Source organism: Larimichthys crocea, chromosome XIX, assembly GCF_000972845.2.
Source record: "Larimichthys crocea isolate SSNF chromosome XIX, L_crocea_2.0, whole genome shotgun sequence".
Taxonomy (NCBI): Eukaryota; Metazoa; Chordata; class Actinopteri; family Sciaenidae; genus Larimichthys; species Larimichthys crocea.
Genome location: NC_040029.1, coordinates 2,492,024 through 2,513,071, shown reverse-complemented (window position 1 = coordinate 2,513,071; position 21,048 = coordinate 2,492,024). Strand labels below are relative to the sequence as shown.

Genomic DNA, 21,048 nt, shown 5'->3' with positions numbered 1-21,048 from the left:
GCTAAAATTGCCTGAGTAGCAACCACAAAGTAATGAGACTGCTAATTAATAATAAGCGTTCACAGAGTGCTTTGACAGACAAGCAAATTAATTAACTAACAAATGTTTCCAGTTACACTAATTAAATACCATGTGTTAGTAATAATTAGCCACATATGCTAGAGCTACACAGCTAGCTAGCACTTAGCCACAGTGGTGCTAAGGTTAGCATGCTAGCATGCTCAAGTCAACGAAGCTAACATGCTGTTAACGTGCTAAAGTTGGCTAATTGGCAACCACAAATAAAATATTATGTGAGTAATAATTAGCCACATTTGCTAGGGCTAACTAGCACTGTAGTTTTTATGTTAGCGTGCTAAAATTGGCTAATGAACCACAAAGTAGAAAAAATGAGGCTGCTCATTAACAAAATTAACAAATGTTTCTAATTACACACACAAATACATAATTTACACAAATAAAATATTATGTGTGAGTAATAATTAGCCACATATGCTAGGGCTAACTAGCACTGTAGTTTTTATGTTAGCGTGCTAAAATTGGCTAACGAGCAACCACAAAGTAGAAAAAATGAGGCTGCTCATCAACAAAATTAACAAATGTTTGTAATTACACACACAAATACATAATTTACACAAGTAAATACTATGTGTGTTAGTAATAATATCTATTAATTTATCCTTCATTTGCCACTATTCGGGTTCAAACATATCTGTTGGTTGACATGTCTGCCTGTGACAGGCTAGTGGCTAGAAAGTCGGTCATGCTCGAAATGTTTGAGTTTGGATACATCATCTGTTAGAAGACACGTGTGATGTCTCATGTTCGCAACTCAGTGTCAAGTCAATGTGCAGGCGCCTGAACGTGTGCAACCCACACAAGGTTGCTCTATTGTCGACGTCAACAAGCCCGGACAGCTGACGTCACGGCAGCTCCACTGAGCCTCCGCTAACAGGCTGTCACCGGAGACAGAGACGTGCATATAGGAAAAGGTCTGTCCATTAAACAGCAGAAGATATGTGAAGCTGTTACGTGAGGGAAAAGTGTTCAGAGAGTCATTTGACAAGCTGACACAGGCAAGCGAAAAGGGGGTACAACAGCCGTCTCCAAGTCATGAATCACAGACAAAACAAACCATTAGTGGCAATCAGGTAATTACTAAGTAGAAGAATAATAAAATGTCCAGCATTGAGAGAGTTTTACACACATAAAGGCGATATTTCTAAAGAAACATGTTTAAAAAAGCCTTTTGAATACTTGAAAGTCAGATATTAAGTAGCTAGATCAAATATATCTGACTACATAAGAGTTTAACACTCAAAAACTCTGCAGAACAACATTTTAAAGTATTAATAAAGTTTCCTGAGAATTTTCATGTTTTTCATTTGTTGCTTATTTTAGCAACCTACAGAAGCATCATCACCGCAAACACAGTTAATTATCCCCCGTGTTATTTAACCGCAGAGAAACATCTATGGCTCCGAGGGAGGATAGCTAAGTGTCACTGTGGCTTTAGGGTGTCGTGGATGTTTGGTTAAATTACACTCAGGACCTCCACGGGGGCTGGAAAGATAAATCTTCCGCCCCTCCTCCAACCGTTTCCAAACGCTGGGAAATCAAATGGAGGGGTCTGATTTGTTTCCTGTTACACATACCAAGATAACAAACACTGCACGGGCAATTATAATCATTAAAATAATCTGATTATGGTGATGAGAATGATAATGATGAGAACAGCGTGGACCCAGATGGTTTGTGGAGTGGAATATATTCCAGACGCGTGTACTGCAGGGGTTAAATCCTTGTACCCGTTTGCCAGGCAATAGGCTCATCCTTCAATAAAAAAAGGTCACCACTCAGGTTTTAGTGCCTTGATGGGAGACCTGTCTCCATCTTAATCCAGGTGGTGCAGGCTAAAAAAAAAAGTTTTTCTGTGGATGTTCTGTCATAATAAACAGTCAAAACTGGAGTGACTACACCTCTTTATATGTTAGAGGGTGATTTGGATAAATCACAGCGACTCAGGATCGCTCCCATGATGCTCTGCTTTTTTGGCTGCAGCGTGGAGGAGCTCCTGCGTAGAGGGGAAACTGGCTCCAGGCCAGAATAAAATCCCCCCTCTGATCACCGATTAGATCTGTGTTTTACACAAGTTTGTTTGTGGTGTTTTGTCAAGAGTCGGAGGTGTCAAATCCGTGACGGGATTTTCAGCGTGGCGGCTTCCTGTCTGCGCAAATGGCTGCTGCTGTTTAATTTTGCGATGATTTAGCATAAACTCTTGCCAGCGGTGAGATAATCCGTCTAGGGATGCTGCAGCTATCAAAAGAGAACCAAAACAATCGCAGTCAGACAGGAAATCTGGGTCCTCCTGAAGATGTATGCCGGCAGTTGCCAAGGTAACGGCTTTTTCTGCTTTTCATTAGAGCTCAATGGGTACTGCCCCACTCTCTGTTGGTTTTCTGTTTGTGTGCACATGTTTAAGCGTGCACCCCGGCCCTGTGTGTGTGTGTGTGTGTAAAAGTGTGTGTGTGTGTGTGTGCTCAGCGTGAAAAGGGAAGCGTATAAGAGCAAATTGAGTTAGTCAGGAAGCAGGCCTGGAGTCTGATTTGATCAGTCTAATGTGTGATCAGTGTGAATGGGAACCTGGCACTCAAAAAGCCTCTGTCGCCATGCAGCTTAGTCTGCTTCAAACAATGTACTGAAGCCCAGAGACACAGACAGGAAAGACACCAAGCTGGCAACCGTTTGCACCAGGGCTTTATGCCTGCAGTCCCGAATTTGTACACACAGCCTCCTTTAGGTGTCATCGGCCAACACTTCACATTCAAATTACAGAGATGAAATCAGGGGAGAACGTGCTCCTGATGTTTTGGATGTTTACATTAACGTGGAGATGTAAAAATACGCCAATCAGACATTTTCTGGTAGAGCCTGCATGCAAATCTTGTGAAGCCTAAAAATAACATTTCAAAATTAAGATTCAAACGCTGACGCTTTGGCAGATAAGTGTCAGCAGCGCTGGCATCTGAATTTCACCACAGTGATTACTATTATATAAGAAGCAGGCTGTAGAACAAGTCATGGACGGCTTCTTATTTTCTGTAGCATGCAGTCCTCATACTGCTACACCAGCCAGTCATACTGTTCAGAAATGCATTCACTTTTCTTTTAGATTCTGTTTATGAACTAACTCTGACATCTTTTTGCTCAGAAACACGTCTGGAAACCTCAAGACTTTCCTCAGGAGTCCAACATAAACTAGAGCAGATGCATCAGTGTGGTCTTAAATATTAAAGTCAAACTGACATATGAATTCTCCTCACTTTCTGTGAAACGAATATATGTGAATATACCTAGACCTATAGTGACAAGGCAGCTAGTGGATGAAAAAGAATAAAACATCTAGTTTTATGGTCAGGAGCCGTGCTGTCAACTACTGTGGTGTGCTACTGACTTCCCCCTTTTTCACTAATGTCCCACATGGTGTTGTCCCATTAGTGATTCAGGACATCTGCACCTTTGCAGCATTCAACATTTAGGAGCACCCGTTGTGCTGTTTAGTTTATATTGCACTCATAAAGTGGAAACTAGTTTAGCCTGTGTTTCCACACAGATAGTGTAAGCTAGGTTAACTAGCGGTGTGGAAGTGCTAGGAGAAAGTAGAAGCTAGTTAGCCTAGCACGAGTGAAAGCTAGATAGTGTAGCATGAGTGGAAGCTAGTTAGTCTAGCTTAAGTGAAAGCTAGATAGTCTATCTTATGTGAAAGCTAGATAGTGTAGCATGAGTGAAAGCTAGATAGTTTAGCATGAGTGGAAGCTAGTTAGTCTAGCATAAGTAAAAGCTAGTTAGTCTAGCTTAAGTGAAAGCTAGATAGTCTAGCTTAAGTGAAAGCTAGTTAGTCTAGCATGAGTGAAAGCTAGATAGCATAGCATGAATGGAAGCTAGTTAGTCCAGCATGAGTGGAAGCTAGTTAGTGTAGCTTAAGTGGAAAGTAGTTAGTCTAGCTTAAGTGGAAGCTAGTTAGTCTAGCATAAGTGGAAGCTAGTTAATGTAGCATGAGTGGAAGCTAGTTAGTCTAGCATGAGTGAAAGCTAGTTAATCTAGCATGAGTGGAAGCTAGTTAGTCTAGCATGAGTGAAAGCTAGTTAGTCTAGGATGAGTGGAAGCTAGTTAGTGTAGCATAAGTGGAAGCTAGTTAATGTAGCATGAATGGAAGCTAGTTAGTCTAGCATGAATGGAAGCTAGTTAGTCTAGCATGAGTGAAAGCTAGATAGTCTAACATGAGTGAAAGCTAGATAGTCTAGCATGAATGAAAGCTAGATAGTGTAGCATGAGTGGAAGCTAGATAGTGTAGCATGAGTGGAAACTAGTTAGTCTAACATGAGTGAAACTAGTTAGTCTAGCTTAAGTGGAAGCTAGTTAGTGTAGCATGAATGGAAGCTAGTTAGTCCAGCATGAGTGAAAGCGAGATAGTGTAGCATGAGTGGAAGCTAGTTAGTCTAGCATGAGTGAAAGCTAGATAGTCTAGCTTAAGTGGAAGCTAGTTAATGTAGCATGAATGGAAGCTAGATAGTGTAGCATGAGTGAAAGCTAGATAGTGTAGCATGAGTGGAAGCTAGTTAGTGTAGCATGAGTGGAAGCTAGTTAGTCTAGCTCAAGTGGAAGCTAGTTAGTCTATCTTAAATGGAAGCTAGTTAGTCTAGCTTAAGTGGAAGCTAGTTAGTCTAGCATGAGTGGAAGGTAATTAGTCTAGCATGAGTGGAAGCTAGGTAGTGTAGCATGAGTGGAAGCTAGTTAGTCTAACATGAGTAAAAGCTAGTTAGTCTATCTTAAGTGGAAGCTAGTTAATCTAGCATAAGTGAAAGCTAGATAGTCTAACATGAGTGAAAGCTAAATAGTGTAGCATGAGTGGAAGCTAGTTAGTCTAGCATGAATGGAAGCTAGTTAATCTAGCATGAGTGGAAGCTAGATAGTGTAGCATGAGTGGAAGCTAGTTAGTGTAGCATAAGTGGAAGCTAGTTAGTGTAGCTTAAGTGAAAGCTAGTTAGTGTAGCATGAGTGGAAGCTAGTTAGTCTAGCATGAGTGAAAGCTAGATAGCGTAGCATGAATGGAAGCTAGTTAATCTAGCATAAATGGAAGCTAGTTAGTCTAGCATGAGTGAAAGCTAGTTAGTGTAGCATGAGTGGAAGCTAGTTAGTGTAGCTTAACTGGGAGCTAGTTAGTGTAGCATGAGTGGAAGCTAGTTAGTGTAGCTTAACTGGGAGCTAGTTAGTGTAGCATGAATGGAGGCTAGTTAGCCTAGCTTGAGTGGAAGCTGCTAGTATTTCTACACAAACAGGGAAGCTATTTAACGTAGCATAAGTGGAAGCTCCTTGTATTTTTATATAGATAGTAGAAGCTAGTTAGCCCAGCTTGAGTAGAAATTGCTAGTACTTCCACTTGCAAAGTGGGAGCTATTTGGCATCCATCAGCAGCTCCCACACACTCAGTGCTGTGTTGTGTTTGTATATTATAGATGCTATGATGTGTTAGCTGTCGTTCTTTCGTGGAACCATGTGGCAATGGCAAATCACTAGACAAATCACAACACGGAGTAACGTACAGAGTCACCGGCTAACATAGGGAGCGTCTGAATCACAGATGGGACTAAACAACAGCAGTGTCTGCTAACAACCAGCAGCACTATACTGCAGTACCAGCATCATGAGTCTGAACACTGAGCATAGAGGCGCTATCACTGCCAAAGACAAGCGCAATTTAAATTCCTTCTTTTTGGTAAATACCAACCACACAAGTTCAAACAAGCTGAATTTTAATTTTGCTTCAATCGAAACGCTCCTAGTTTGTGTTTCTGTGTGTACCACATGAGAAAATTGACAGGTTTGACAAATGTGCATCTGATGCCTTCAGGGGGGGTTTCAGCCTGTGTGCCGCCATGTAGCATAAATCAATCCGAGAGTGAAAAACATCCTCAAATCAAATAGTGGAGCAACTGTGTCTCAACGGGGAGTGTGTGCGTGGTGGTCACACTCTTTCATAATGCACTGATGTTGCAACCAGCAGGTAGCGAGCTGTACGACACGCAGAAGGATGAGGAGAATTACTGAGCTATAAATTAGCAACTGCAGAGAGAGAAATGTCACGTTCATGATGTAATGAGATGACCCTTTAATACTACCAAGAATCTCTCTCTCTGCTTGGCTTCAGGGGGGATCCACAGCTCAGCTCAGACGGATACTCCCACCCCCTGTGATTTTTGTGTTGCAAAAGCAGGTCAGTTTTGGTCATTCCACCAGCATCCAGCAGCTCACAGCTCAGCGGCCGTCCTGTAAAATCTGACATGCAAAGCAGCTCTTCTTCCTCCATTCTGCTTCTCAGGGCTTCCCCCTCGCCATTCCCATTCACATGGCTGTCATCTGACACAGAGAGGACCGGCGGGAGAGCTTGTCTGCATACAAGAGGAACCACCGAGCGGCAGACGAATAGAAGTGTTTGCTCAATATTTATTCTGTAGCTAACATGGAGGAAATGTCAAAGTAAAATGACTCCTAAGCAGCAACCAGAACTTTTCAAATTCACTACCAGTACAAAATCAATTTAGTTTTATGTTTACGCCAAATTATAACAAGTTATTTCCGACGTGGATCATCGGCGGGCCTCTGGTGGACTGAATGATGCCTGGGTGCTCAAACAAGCCATCTGTAACAACAGCCACCTGTCAATCAAAGTGAGCATGCTGTTAATTCTGCATAACTTTAAGCCTTAATATAATCTGAACAAGTGAGTTGTATATAAATTCACCCTCAGTACAGTTGTCATGAATGGGGAAATTAGCTATAGAGACCAAAACTGTTTTTTGTACCAGGCTGTAAACATGTTTATTTCTGCTGTGAAGTTGGACATTTGAACATGGGGACTTATGGAGACTGACTTACTTCTGGAGCCAGCCTCAAGTGGACGTTTGAGGAACTGCAGTTTTTAGCACTCAATCTTCTCATCTATTTCTTAAAGGAGCCCTTCAATTAAGCCCGAATGTCACTTGGTTTCTAAAGAAAAGTTGTACCAATCTCTTCAAATTTAGAGCATGTTATGTCCTCAAATGTGAGTATAAATTATCTTAATGATGTTCCATGTATGTACTATGATGTAGTACTAATACATAAGCAAAAAAAAATAATCCAGCCTATCTCTGTACTGTACTTCCTAAATCAAGCGTCATATTAACTGTACTCATGTTGGTTTAAGCTCCTGGGTATGTAAAAACTTTAACTCAACATGCTGCGAAGCATCAACACTCTCTTTCTTCCCAGCAGGACGGTGTGTGTCGCACACACACACACACAGACACAGCGGCAATAAAGTAGAATGACAGAGACGGCTATAAAAAGCATATGAGTCAGCTGCAGAGTGAGATCCCAGTTAGAAGCTGAATGACACAGATCATTACCACTCACACAAATCACACCGGGGTAGAACAGGAAGCAGCTCTCACACTACCTGGACTATTTTCAGCTGCGTTTCTTCGTTTGATGAGGAGCATCAAACGAGAAGTACTGAGTGTGCAAAATGTTTAAAGAGGACTGCTGATGGAGGAAGTCCTCAGACGAGGTGGAGCTGGAGATGGGCTGATGTGATCTCTCTCATGAGGCTTGGTGGTCCAATACTTGAAATGTAGTACACACACACACACAACATAAAAGCAACAACATCAATCCTGACAAAATGTTGCTGACAGGACTTTGATGCACTCGCAGTGGCCGCCTCGGGTCACTGACGCAACCCGCGGATAATCCAGCAGGACGGGTGGATGCATACTGGTCTCTGTCTTCCTGCATTGATGTTGGTACTTATTACATCCCATTCCCCGGTGATGTAACGTATCCAGGCGCTGTGTGTGTGTGTGTGCGCTTCTGGAAAATGACACTGAGGCAAGGCGTTCTCATCAAATTAGATGGTTTGCAATTTCAGTGCAAGCCTTGTTTGTACGTCCGCCGTGTCATCTTCCGCCAACGAGAACAGGGTCAAAGATGGGCTGCAGTGGAGGACTGCACGTTTTTCAGAAATGTGTTTACGCCTGTCACTTTTCTTTTCTTGAACAAAATTCTGGGAAGCGATGGCCCGAGGGTTGCGATTGAATGACACCGACTGACACTTTCACGCGGTGAGAGAGGATCACAAAGCAGCCATTGTAGATCAGATGGCATTTGAGGATTTCTCCGTGAGACGCCGGCACAATACGACTCTGGAAAGCATCTGCATAAATATTCCCAGATGTGTCAATTTGCACGTCTATTTTAAGGTTCAACGTTATCAAATATGTGTTTCTTTTTCTCAGTTAAGAGCCATCGCGGAAAGCATATTTAAATTTCAATCAAGCCCCATTTTTGCTGCTATTTTCGTCCGTTCAAGTGGCGGAGTCCGCCGCTGACATGTGCCTTCATACATTCCCTGGAAAATGCTGTAATCCATTGTAATTTCCTTTGAGACAAGCCTATGAGTGTTGTTATACGTCGCTCACTTAACCCATGCAGGTGTGCCGCACATATTTAAGTGGAAAGCACTCAGAGAGCTCATGCTTCTGACTCGAAATTTGTATTTTAGTGATTAAAAAAAATGTTTTCACCAGCAACAAATAAAACGTGTGCGCGCAAATATCACAAACAGGATTTCACAAATACTTTGAGACTTTTAAATGTCCCTTAACTCTCAAAAGTCACTGATTACCCGACGTTTTTATCAGCTGAACTGTGTCATTGAGGGTACTGTGTGTTTGAAATAGAAAATAATTTTTTTTTAAATCATAATTTTTCTGTCTTTTTGGCTCCATAATGTTTCTATAAATAAATGTTGCAGATGCTTTTTCAATCGTCTGTTGTGGCGACAGAGTTAAGATGTTATGTTATTTTTGCAGGTGTGTTTCGACACTAGTATTCAAACCGTCACAATAACAGATGATACCAGACTGGAGCATTAGCAGGCTGCAGATTGGCTGTAATCTCAGAAAGAACAGAGTTCTTTGGAAGGAAATCACTTCTGAAAGCAGGAGGATCAGAAATTGGCAGGGACATCCCGACACTAGATTCAAAGTGCACTGCGACTCCCTTGATACTGCGATTCTTTAATACAATATGATGTCAGGCGCTTTCAAATATTCTGTGTCATCTGTTTTCGTCTTTAAAGTCTGACGTGTTCTGCGGCTTGGCTCATAAAAGCTTTCCTTGAAAATCTTATTAGTGCCTGATCCACACACACAACGTGAAGATGCACAATCTTATCTCGCGACGTTCATTAGCGATCCATCGATGGTATTGACGGGCTTCCAGAGGCTTCCAGAAACTCTGAACCTTTTCACTGGAAATGCCCTGTAGAGAATGCGCCATTGTGGGCTCTGGCTGACCAACTGGATCCACCTATCAGGACGTGACGACAAGGATTGCATGCGTTTCCCTGAACGCTGCTTTGTAGATCAGTTCTGAGAAAACATGGTCATGAATGTGTATGGGCGGATTTGTTTTCAGGCTGGCTGAGCACGCAGACGCAGCAATGAATTGGTAAGATTACAAAACAGGTAGATCCAAGAATTGGCTTTTCATCTGCGATGGGAAGCAAACTCAATTTCCAGCAGACACGAGATTGTTTCCCAGGTTTGATTTCACGTTGAGTAGATTAAGCCGGGCTCTGGTCGTAGGATCCCTGTTGGCTCAGTTCCAGCTCTGCAGCTCTCCTCTCCAAAGGTTTAAAGAATTCATTTTCAACTGGATCAGAGCTCTGGGAGGCTGCTGAATAGGTCACGGTGGCTCTTGCTTTCTCTATCGATGCAGAGCCTGCTGACTGCAGGAGACACGACCTAAGCTCAGGACATATTGACTGAACAACCCCCCCCACCCCAATCCGAGATGTCGCTCCACGATAAACACAGACAGATAAATGCTGAGTGGGAGCGAGTTCATGTTACACTACACAGAGATACTACTATCAGCACCCATTCATCCTAAAGCCACTTGCACTGGTGTGTGTGCTCCATCTTTGACTGACTTGTACATAAGTATCAGCAGGAAAATGTGCTTGAAATATCAAAAGTGATCAGTATGCACAAAGGCCACTTTCATCATGTCACATTACAGCGTCCTATACGTCCGGAAAACTGATGCGATGACTGTGACCTCACATAAATCGTGAGCTCATGTTAGCAACTGTTGTAATGCCTGCCGTGGATTTACGTCACTAAATCATTCTCCATGTGTGAGCCCTCTACAATTTGGTGTCTTCAGAAAACAATATATGATATATGTGTATATATATATGTGTGTATATATATATAGGACGGGGCAATGACGTCACTCGTGATCAATTTTCAAGGTAAATACTGTAAATTACTGTCATTATCAGCCAAGTGTTGGCAGTAATGATGTCGAGGGAGTGAGGATGAATGGCCGAGCTGAGGGAAGGAGAGCAATCAGCATATAGATTTATTAGCCTGAAAGGGAGGGACAGAGTGAGAGGTCACTGTGTGAGTGATAGAGGGCAGATAACTGTGGTCAAGACCCCTGATCCTTATGTAACAGTGTCAGCGTCAACATTCCCCTCAGTCACTAAGAAAGAGTGACGGGATCAGACTCACGGGAACAAGGTAAAAATAATGAAGTGTTCAAGGAACACTGTGTAGAAACTGGTATTTTTTCAGAGTGTCATAAATAGTTGACAGCTTTGCTAACAGCCAAACATCAAGCAAGGTCAACAACACAAGACACAGCAGCCAGCTACTATTACTGACTAGTCCAACAGAAGTCAGCCCAGCTCGGCGTCTGTCTTTCAGCCTTTTATTTCACCAAGCTCTCACCAACCACTACAAGTCAGTCCCAGATTCACTCTATCGTTATGTCCATAAAGGCTGCTGAGCCCAGTTACATTGCATGCTTGCCCAGCTCCGGTTCTGGCACGACACCAGCTCCACTCTTCATCAGGGAGGCTAAAAAAAACCTCCTCTTCTTCCAGATGACCTGTGGTACAAAAACAAACACTCTCTTGGCGCTCTGAGCTCACAGTCTAGGCAGCCCGGCTAACCAAGGGAGCTAACATTTGCTAACAGCCGCTACAGAAAAACAGGCTATGCTGGCAACATGCTTATTCTGACAATGCCAACACGCCAAAATGATGTTTTGGCAAGCAACATGTTTATCAATTTATGTTAGCGTATAATAATTAGAGATTCAAAGCAGTGAGAAACACAAAAATCAGTCTATGAAATAAACTAACATTGTGTTCATGTGGCATGCTATCACTCATAGAGAGACAGTGGTAGAGAAAATAAGTTTTCAAGGCCTCGAGTGTTACACTTTGATAAATACAAAACATGTATTATTCCAAAGAAGAGAGACACTTCCTCGGGGCGTCCTCACATCCCTCGGTAGTAGAAGGCAGAGGAATGATCACATTATCCTGTTTTAGGTGTAACAGGCTGTGTCACCACATCATTTATTTCTCAAAAAAGCTCCAAGAAAAGGGAAGAGTTCAAGGAATGAGCACAAGTCGCGCACACGATTCATGCAAGGTATCAACGAATTAACTCAGGAGTCTGAAAGGAACAAAGCTTAGACATTAAACCAACTAGCCCGGCTGTGAGTTTGGAAAAAAAACATGACTGTTGTGTGGAGAGGAGCTCTGGCATATTATATATCAGAGTTATTGGGGAGTGTAGGATTAATTTACAAGGACAAAATGGCAAAACAGCCAAGAGGGCTCCCTTTCCGCCCACAAGCTCCTGCGATGATACACCCCATCCTCCTCCATCTCCCCCATCTCTGCAGTCAACATCACGGCCTTGATAACCAAACTCCTCGAGTCACTGTAAAAGAACTGCTCTGATATCTCTGGGACATATTAAAGCTGTTTTTGAGCGTCCAAACGAGGTGCCGTCCAGGACTGTGTCTTCCCATTTCACCTCAACCGTTAAAACTGAGCCGAACGCCCCTGAAGAGACGAGCTCTCGTTGCGCCGCAGCTCCTCGAATCGCAGCCGAGCAGCTCTCAACTCAGGTGGCCACTTTGCAGATCGGGTGTGAGGATTTGGAGGAGAGGTCATGCAGGAGCAACATCAGGACTGTGGGTGGTACCAGGCGGCTCTGGAAAACTGTTTTATATCCTCTCTCTTCTTCTCTGCTCACACTAAATGGAGCAGCTATTTTAGCAGACAGACACGCCCCATTACTGTAAATCTGTTTGTGATTGGACCCTGCGTTTGACACGACTGATCGGATATGACATGACACAGAGTTTTGATTAAAAGCAACCATAAACAACTATACACTATGTAACTATAATGCATATTTCCCACTTTTATCAAGACATTTGTGCTAATTAACAACCTCTAATCATAACCTGGATTATTATATAATTGTCAAACATACTAAATAGATTATGTCGCCTGTTTTTCCCAGCAAGAAAACATTTCACTACTGGAGTTCTGGAGTGAACGCCATGAATCTAAGCTAAATCTCTGTCTGTTTGACTTCAACAAATAAACGTTTGACTGCATCTGGTTTGGTTGCTTTCTTACATGCAATGAGCGGTGTTTAATATTGGGTATCATCACTTGGATATCAACAAGATACCAAAGGCAGAGAGGAATTTTCTGCCTAATTACTGGAAGCAACAATACTCAAGGAGAGGATATCACACTCACATCTCATCTTCAGCAGAACGTGGTTATATATTGTATCTGCAGACCAAAGAACTAAATGTTTAACGCTCACTGTGAAGTAGAGAAAGTCAAATTTAATGTAGCTGATAGCTGACAGTGCAGTTAATATTCCAACATATAAAAGGTTCTGGTTTGGTCTTTCCACTGTCTGATATGAAGAACACAACAAAGCCTCCTTTCCCTCCTACAGGACGCAGCATGTTCACGGTTTGTGTTTGTTACGTTCTAACATCATTGTTAAACTAAAAGAATCAAAGCTCTGCAATTAAAGCACTTTTTGTTTATGATGTTTTCTCTGCAGAGTCGCCTTCTGCTGCATCAATTGTTCTTTTTGTTTGCAGTGTTCTTCACAAGCCTCACCTTGAGTTAAAAAACTAGATTATTAAAAGGAATGCCCTGTCTTTCTGTTCATTCATACACCGTCCTGCTGCAGGGAATCCAACACAAAATGAAAATAGTGCCCGGCAGATTGATTATATCAATGTTTGCTTCAAACTACAGTGGCCAGTTGTTTTAGCCAGTCACTGAGCAATTACATCTCGAGTAGCAACCATATGGCTTGGTGCTCAATGGACAGAGGAGAGAGGTCAGAGTCACCCAAACATCACTCTTCTGTGCAGAAAATGCATTGTATTGGTCAAAGTTGTACCTACAGGCCATGTAATTACTAGTTAGAACTGAAACGCCCATTAAAGAAGGCTCATTGACAACAGATTTAAAACTCAACTTTGACATTAAGCTTAAACATTATGTGTAAACTGCATTACAAACCCAACAAGCTCTATTGAGACATAGTTAGTGTCAACCAGTAACAGTTCATCCTAATTAATGGTCTGCCATGTTTAGACACCTGTTTGTCCAGGTAAATAAATGGATAGAAACAAAGTTGAGAGGATGAGGGAAAGACAATGGCCAAGCGGCAACCAAAACTACAAAACGAGTCAGTCTCTATAAGCACCAATGTTAACTACTGTCCAATTTAACAGCAGAAATAAACATGTTTACAGCCTGGTACAAAAAAACTGTTTTGGTCTCTAGCTCTAGTTCTCTTGGCTTGTTTAACCAACCACGTGCCACGTCTTTGCCCATTTGTGACTTCTTGAACTGACTGAAGTTGAAAACAGCAACATTTCATCGTGAAATCAGTTCATTTCAATGGAACCACTTCAATAAGACAGTAACAAACTGTCTGGACAGCGCTGACCTTTGAGGGAACAAAGAGCCGGAGAGTTCATCTCTATTGAGCCTAAATACTCCAAAAAAAAAAGAAGCCAGTTTGCAGACACGGTTGCTTGGATAATGTCCTATTAGATAGCAACCCAGTAGCATTGTCCATTTCAAGGAAGTCGATGTAAATCAGCAGCATGTGAATCTGAAAGTTTTGAATGTAAAGCTGTTGATTTCTTTTAATTATGGCACATTGTGTTGCTGCAGGTAATAAATAGCTTGGATATGTCTGACAGCAGCCTTGCATGGTGCATTTAAATCACTCAAATCGTATTTAACTCACTGTCATCCTGTGCATCCACTCGCTGAATAAGACGACAGCACACAATGTTTTTTTTACTGTCAGGTAAACCGCCGTCCTGCACACTCATAAACAAAACTCCGACAATTCATTTACCAGGACAAACATCATCCGCAATCATCCTAATGGGCCACACGGAGCTTAACAGATTCGAACCTAACCTTTTACCCAGTCCACTGTATACATGCAGACCTGCTTTGAAAAGGCTTTTAGAAAGGCCACATGAAGAGAGAGGTATCTTACTGGGGGGAATAAGGGGAAGTCAGATAATCCCATTAATGCCAAGTGGTGGGGAATTTCGATGTGATCATCCGAAGGCGGCACACAGGATATTTAAGATACCTCAGTCATCAGTTTTCATATCTGACACCAGCAGCTGCTGAGTCCCTGAACAAGGGCACAAAACCTCCACCCTGCTCCGGCATTTGCTACATTAGTTAAATATTAAAATTCAAAGTAGCACACAGCTGCTGGGACATGCATTCAGGCTTATATCTGCCCCTGTAACAAATAATCCATTCAAATACCTATGCAGACAATAAGACTAATTGATGCTACGCCCATAAATGAATGGATGGTATTAGTCTGACCCTTAGGTGTTTCATGGGAAAAAAACATCCTGCTTTCAGCATCTTCATTCTCACAATTAGGAAGCCAAATTAATGAGTGTTTTTACTATAATTAAATTCTGGTTGTTCCGTTATTGCATAAACAAGAGAACAGCTTGGCAACTAAATGCAATTCATCTCCAGGGAGGATCTATTTTTTAAGGCTTAGCACATCTGTGTGTGTGTGTGTGTGTTTGTGTGTCTTCTCCGGGCGAACACGCACAACACGAACACACACACACAAAAAAAGGAGAAGCTTACTTGTCGTCATGGTGAGTATGAAACGGAGTTATCGGTGTGAGGCTTCAGATTTTGCAACAGGAGGCCTGCGCTACAAGGTGGAGGCGAGGGGGGCGAAAGATGTGGCTGTTTCCCAGGCAGGGAGGTCTCACAGAAGAGGCCACTCTTTTGCATTATGGGAAATGTAGTACCTGCATCTGCGGCTTCAATTTTAAGCAAGGTTATGTAATGAAAGGTATTATTGTTCTTAAATAGAAGGTTATGAGTAGCATGAGAGTGCCGTCTAACATGCTGACAGAGTTTAGCAGATGTTCACCAAGGTCACCAGCTCAATTTAGCGCATTAGCATGTTAACATCAGCTTATTATCAAGCAGCAAGCAGCAGTGAACTGAGGTGAAGTCATGCAGAAGTGCCAAAAACTGCAGTTCCTCAAACGTCCACTTGAGGCTGGCTCCAGAAGTGAGTCAGTCTCCATAAGTCCCCATGATAAATGCAGAAATAAACATGTTTACAGCCTGGTACAGAAAACAGTTTTGGTCTCTATAGATAATTTCCCCGTTCATGACAACTGTACTGAAGGTGAATTTATATACAACTCACCTGTTCAGATTATATTATGTCTTAAAGTTATGCAGAATTAACAGCATGGGAGCTTTGATTGGCAGGTAGGTGACGTTTAGATTGCTTGTTTGAGCAACCAGGCGTCATTCAGCCTGCCTCAACTCCACATCTTTGCCAAATTTCCCATTATCTGCGAGGCAGAAAAGGCAAGACTGTCCATTCTTTTTCCTGTTAGTGCACTAAACACAATGTACACTGGCTGACGATGGGGATGTCATTAGTTCTGGTCATGAGTATTGGACAAATAGCTGCACACATTACATTTCATGGCAATCTAGCCAATATTTGTTGAGATAGTTCAATCAAAGACACAAATGGTGAGCCTCGCTGTGACACAAGTGGTGGATCGATTAAACATCGCCATCCCCAGAGCCATTAAGTGTTGGAGAAAAAAAAACCTAAATGGATTCATTCCTGTACACAGAGGCGAGGTAGCTTTAATTACAATCTTCAGCGTTGACTGACAACATTACTGTATGCCTGAGAAATTACTTCACATGTCAGCGATAATGGAAATGGCACTGGGGTTAAATGAGGCCTATTAATGGGGTAACCCACTTTAACCCCCTTCTGCCTGGTGCTGCTGTTATCTCATGTGATCTGATCCGCTGTCTGTGCAGCTCACAGTTAAAACAATATGGAAGCACTGGCGTGCACTGCAGCAGCTAGCCTCCCCTCTTTCCCTCCCTCATTAGCATGCTGCTCAGGGATCTGTCCATTCATAAAAGGCCTGGTCGTGGAGTGGGCCAGGCATCTTGAAAAGGGGAAAAAAAAACAACCTCTCCAAGGTGTTCACAACCACCACGGGGAGGCACAATGGCGGAAACCACCATGTAGGCACTTCCGTTCGCGGCTATCGCTCAATGTGGACGGGTGAACAATGCAACATGCTGCAACAATCTGGTTTAATGCACACAAGGCTCTGTGAGACTGGAGAGCACACACACACACACACACACACACTGTGTCAGCTTATATGAATAATGAATAAAAAGCTAACAAAGGCAGCAATTAAAAGAAGCATGGGCGATCACAGGGTGCTCATGCAGATGAGATAAACCACATAAAGACTGTGACATAACTGATACATTCGGAGATGATTCGGGGATGTCTCGTTGTCAAGTAGGAGGAGGTGCCGTGGGCTGAGTGAGGACGCAAATCAAAGCGACCCGCATGAGCCGCTTCCACCCAATGAGCCATCATAATCACTGCTGGTCTGATGTGTTCACACCAGAACACCGGGCACAAGCTGGACACACAGCGATGCCATATTTGTACTGCCGACGTCGGCTAACTGAGGCTGATCTGTTAGCAAAAAGGTATTTACACATCCAGCAGTTACGGAGCAACATTAGCATTCATTGGGAGTGTTCGTGGCAACTTGCCGAATGTGAATTAAGCTGCCTGTTCACTAGTTAGTTGCTAAATTCGTTTGTCAGCCATTGGGTGCTTGGCAGGTTTTTATTAGCTGAAAACCTTAAAGCTGTGGTCATAAAGCCAAAACAATAGCCTGAAAGGTGCTAAAAGAGGCTAAAATGCACTACAACTTTGCAACTTCTTTCACATTATACATAAATATCTGATTGATTATAGTAGCTCTAAAGACTCACAGTTGCTCACAGTGACAAGGCTAACAGTCGGCTGTGGCTCAGGAGGTCGAGCAGGTCATCCACTAATCAGAAGATCGGCGGTTCGATCCCCAGTCTCCTCAAGACTACATGCTGATGCGTCCATGAGCAAGATACTGAACCCCAAGTAGCCCCAAAAGGCGCTGACGAGCAGTTGAGGGCCATTATTTGGCAGGTATTTGGTCATTAACTTTGACCTGGAGAAGTCAGAGGGTCACCAACATTGCCACAGTTCATCCCGTGGAGGACATGTATGTGCATACCACATGTCATGACGGTCCGTTCAATAGCTGCTGAGATATTTCAGTCCAGACCGTGCTGCAACATTTTTGGAAACATTTGTTCTCCCAAACCCTAAGAGGGAAATGTATTACTTCACAAGGCTCCATCTGTGTTCAGACTTTGTTTCAGGGCCCCCATCTGAGAACTGATATCCTTGTTGTTACACATCATTTACTGCAGAATGGCAAAACTGTCCGTGTTGTAGGTAGGGAGGTAACAGATGAAGGGAGTGCAACTTTAACTCTGGTCTACTAAACTAAACTAAAACAAACACACACACACACACACTCGGATTTTATGGCACAGTCAAAAATGTTCAGATAGTAACATGATGTCTTCACTGAGCTCAGCCGTTGCCCTATTTCAGTCGGAGTAGCTGCCCACTATCAAATGAAGGACGAGTGAACCGCGGAGGGCTCGGTGCAAATCAATAGGGATCAACGTCTTGGTATTGCTGCCACCCGTCCCTCCGGCTCAAAAAGAGCTCAGATCAATGCAGATGTGTGCGGTTGACAAGGATCTAAAGAGGGAGCACGCTGTGGACGCTGTCCTCTTTTCCACTTGCACACAACACCGGCTAAGATTAGACATTCAATTGGACCTGGAGGGCGGGGGAGGAGACGGATTTGTGCCGACTTGTCAGTGATTGTGTTTTGAAATGATCCTGCATCACGGCAGTGGTAGTAAAAACAGAAGAGGCAGCAGGATTGGTAGTAGTAGAGCTAGGAAGTAGAGGTCGGAGAGGGTCAAAGAGGTGGAAGTAATAATAGAAGTATTAGTTTGAGCAGATAAGAGTTCAGTTCTAGAGACTCTGTGATTCCTGGACCAGGTGCTCGCAAAGTCGCAAATGATGAAATTACGAGCCCATTCAGTCTTCTGTCAGATGGTTTTCAGTGTGTTTCGGTGTGTTGTTGCATGTGTTCGTGTCATCATGTCCGGTGGGAACGGGGGCGTTTTGCAGAAGTCCCAAATGAAGAGCCATCGAACTCATCATCTCTGGCGGGAAACCCTAACTACATGTTCTCTGCTATGTCCCCAACAAGACACCGTCAGATTCTGATTCAAATGTCGCTAAATCCTGATTGGTGCACGGTATGACATCACTTAGACACTCCCACCTCAAACCAGCGAGAAGGACACGGAGAAGATGGAAATACTGAAATCTCTGATGTGAAGCAACCAAAACTGTTCAAACTTTGGCAGAACACGGTGTGTTCATGTTGGACTCCATCACTCATACCGAGAAGGCTGTCTGAGGAAAAATGTTTTCAGGGACTTTAAATGTGAAGATCTGGGAATATATTTTATATGTACTGCAGTTTGAAAATGTTACCTTCAGGAATATTTTTCATGATTTTAATACCAGAGTCATCATCGAATAACTATCATCAATAACAAAAGTAATCATTATTTGCAGCTCTAATTATTTCCACTCGTATAATCATTAGCTTTATTTGTTGATGCGACATTTCAGTGGTTGAAAAGTGAAGAATTTCACCGGTTCCAGCTTCTTACATGCGGATATTCACTGGTTTCTTCATCTTTCACGGTAGTTCATTGCACATCTTAGAGTTTTTGACTGTTTGTCGGATGAAACAAGACCTATAAAGATGTCGTACTAGGCTCTGGAACAATCCTAACAGACATTTCGGACATTTTAGATCATTAGAATAGATAGATTATGGAGAAAATAATGGGCAGCTTCAACTATAATGGAAATAATCTTTAGTTTCAGCCATGAAACACGAATCTTCAGTGCACCTGCATGAAAATTAGACATCTGTGCGCTTAAATATGCTTGTTAGAGTTGTGTTGTTATGTTGGTGACTTCTGGCATCGCAGGCTGGAAACTCTACATGACATGATGTGAGAACAGCGTGGAGACCTCGGGCCTTTCATGGCGAACAGTTGTTAGAGCTGCAGACACGCTTTCTGAGGTTTGTTTTGCCTTCATTGTTTCCTGTGAAACTACGAACGAGTCTGACATTTTGGTTCACACTCGGGGATGAAGAAAAAAAAAAAAGAGAGAGAAGCTTTCAAGTCAGCATTAGTACGTCGGGCCGGGGTTTAAATGTTTCGAGCTCGGCCCCACTGTCAAGATGAATGGTGGGTTTTCATAGTGTCAGATGATGGAGAATCCCATTGTGGGGGGAACAGCGCACCGGCCGTGCCCACTGTGTGATGTTTCACCTCGGGCTACAGGAATCAAAGCACCACCTGCGGACCGCAGGAGTCACTCCTGCACAACAAACGCTACTCTCCATGTCAAACATCCACACTTGAAATGTCAGAGATCCTCCTCTGGCATTGGACAACCAAACACTCACTCGACCTGCCTCCACTGCACGCTCACACGACACAATGAGGCAGCTCGGCGTACGCTATAATCTTGCCATATTTACACCGATCCCGTATGCATCTGTCTGAACCGCCACACTACTTCCACTGCTTGGCTTCTCCGCGGCAGGTAGCCATTAACTCAACAAGAGTTTAACATTATCGCTTGAGTCACGCTGCTCTTTCCGTAACACCGCCGACCACACATGCAGCCTGGAACAAACCTATAATCAAGAAGGTGATGCAGAGGGGTCGTTGTTAAAGAAATTAGCAGCTTGACTAAATGACTGTTTTCTCTCCAAGAGTGCAAAGAGGTGAGCTCAGAGGGAAACAACAGCCTGAAAGTGGCGGCGGGGGAAAACATGACGAGGAAAAACGACAAATGTCACACACTGAATGTAGCACAGGGCCGAGGCGTGTTCAGTTAACATCAGTGAGAATGAGGATTCCTCAGTGGCTGGTACTTGATGGCAAGGCCAAAAAAGATGCATTCAGAGGTTGGAGGAACAAGTTGGCCAAACATCTCCTTCAGGTCGACTCTGAAAAAAGCCCATTTCATGTAAGATAAATCAAAGTGCAGCCATCTCCAGCTCCTTTGTGTACACGCAGACGGTGTGTGAGCGCTGACATAAGTAAGAACGTGAGGTCTACAACCGCATGAATGCTGGATTTAAAAAAAAAGGCTGTTGTCTTTGTCGGGATTAAGACATCCAACAGCAGAGCGAATATAAGAGAAACTGTTTGATGAGCACACAAAAGGGATTCAGTTAGTGTCTGTGTTTTTGTTCCTCCAATTCTGAAGCTAGTCTTGCACACTAGGCCCAGCTCGTGTGCATGTGGGTCTATCGAAACGCACTGGATTTGTATAAAGCAGGCAGATGGCCTATTTAGATTCGCATTCTTGACGCCTATCTATCTGTGCTTGTGTCCCTGCCACTGGTGGGCTGAATGGAGGCCATCTGGGATTGGCCAGGGCTTCTGTGAATGGAGCCGGGGAGCGCCATTCAGCACCGTGGACAGCTCCGTGGCGCCGTGGAGCTGTCCGCGGTGCTGAACTGCAGCTTTTTTTTTTACGGCTCGGCGTGCTCACACAACCCTCCAGC

At 43.2% G+C, this 21,048-nt stretch overlaps 1 protein-coding gene across 1 annotated transcript in view; it reads right to left on the bottom strand.

The window, feature by feature from the left end:
- nalf1a (NALCN channel auxiliary factor 1a) overlaps positions 1-21,048 on the bottom strand; it is a 30,498-nt gene that overhangs the window by 7,394 nt on the left and 2,056 nt on the right. The window lies entirely within an intron of this gene.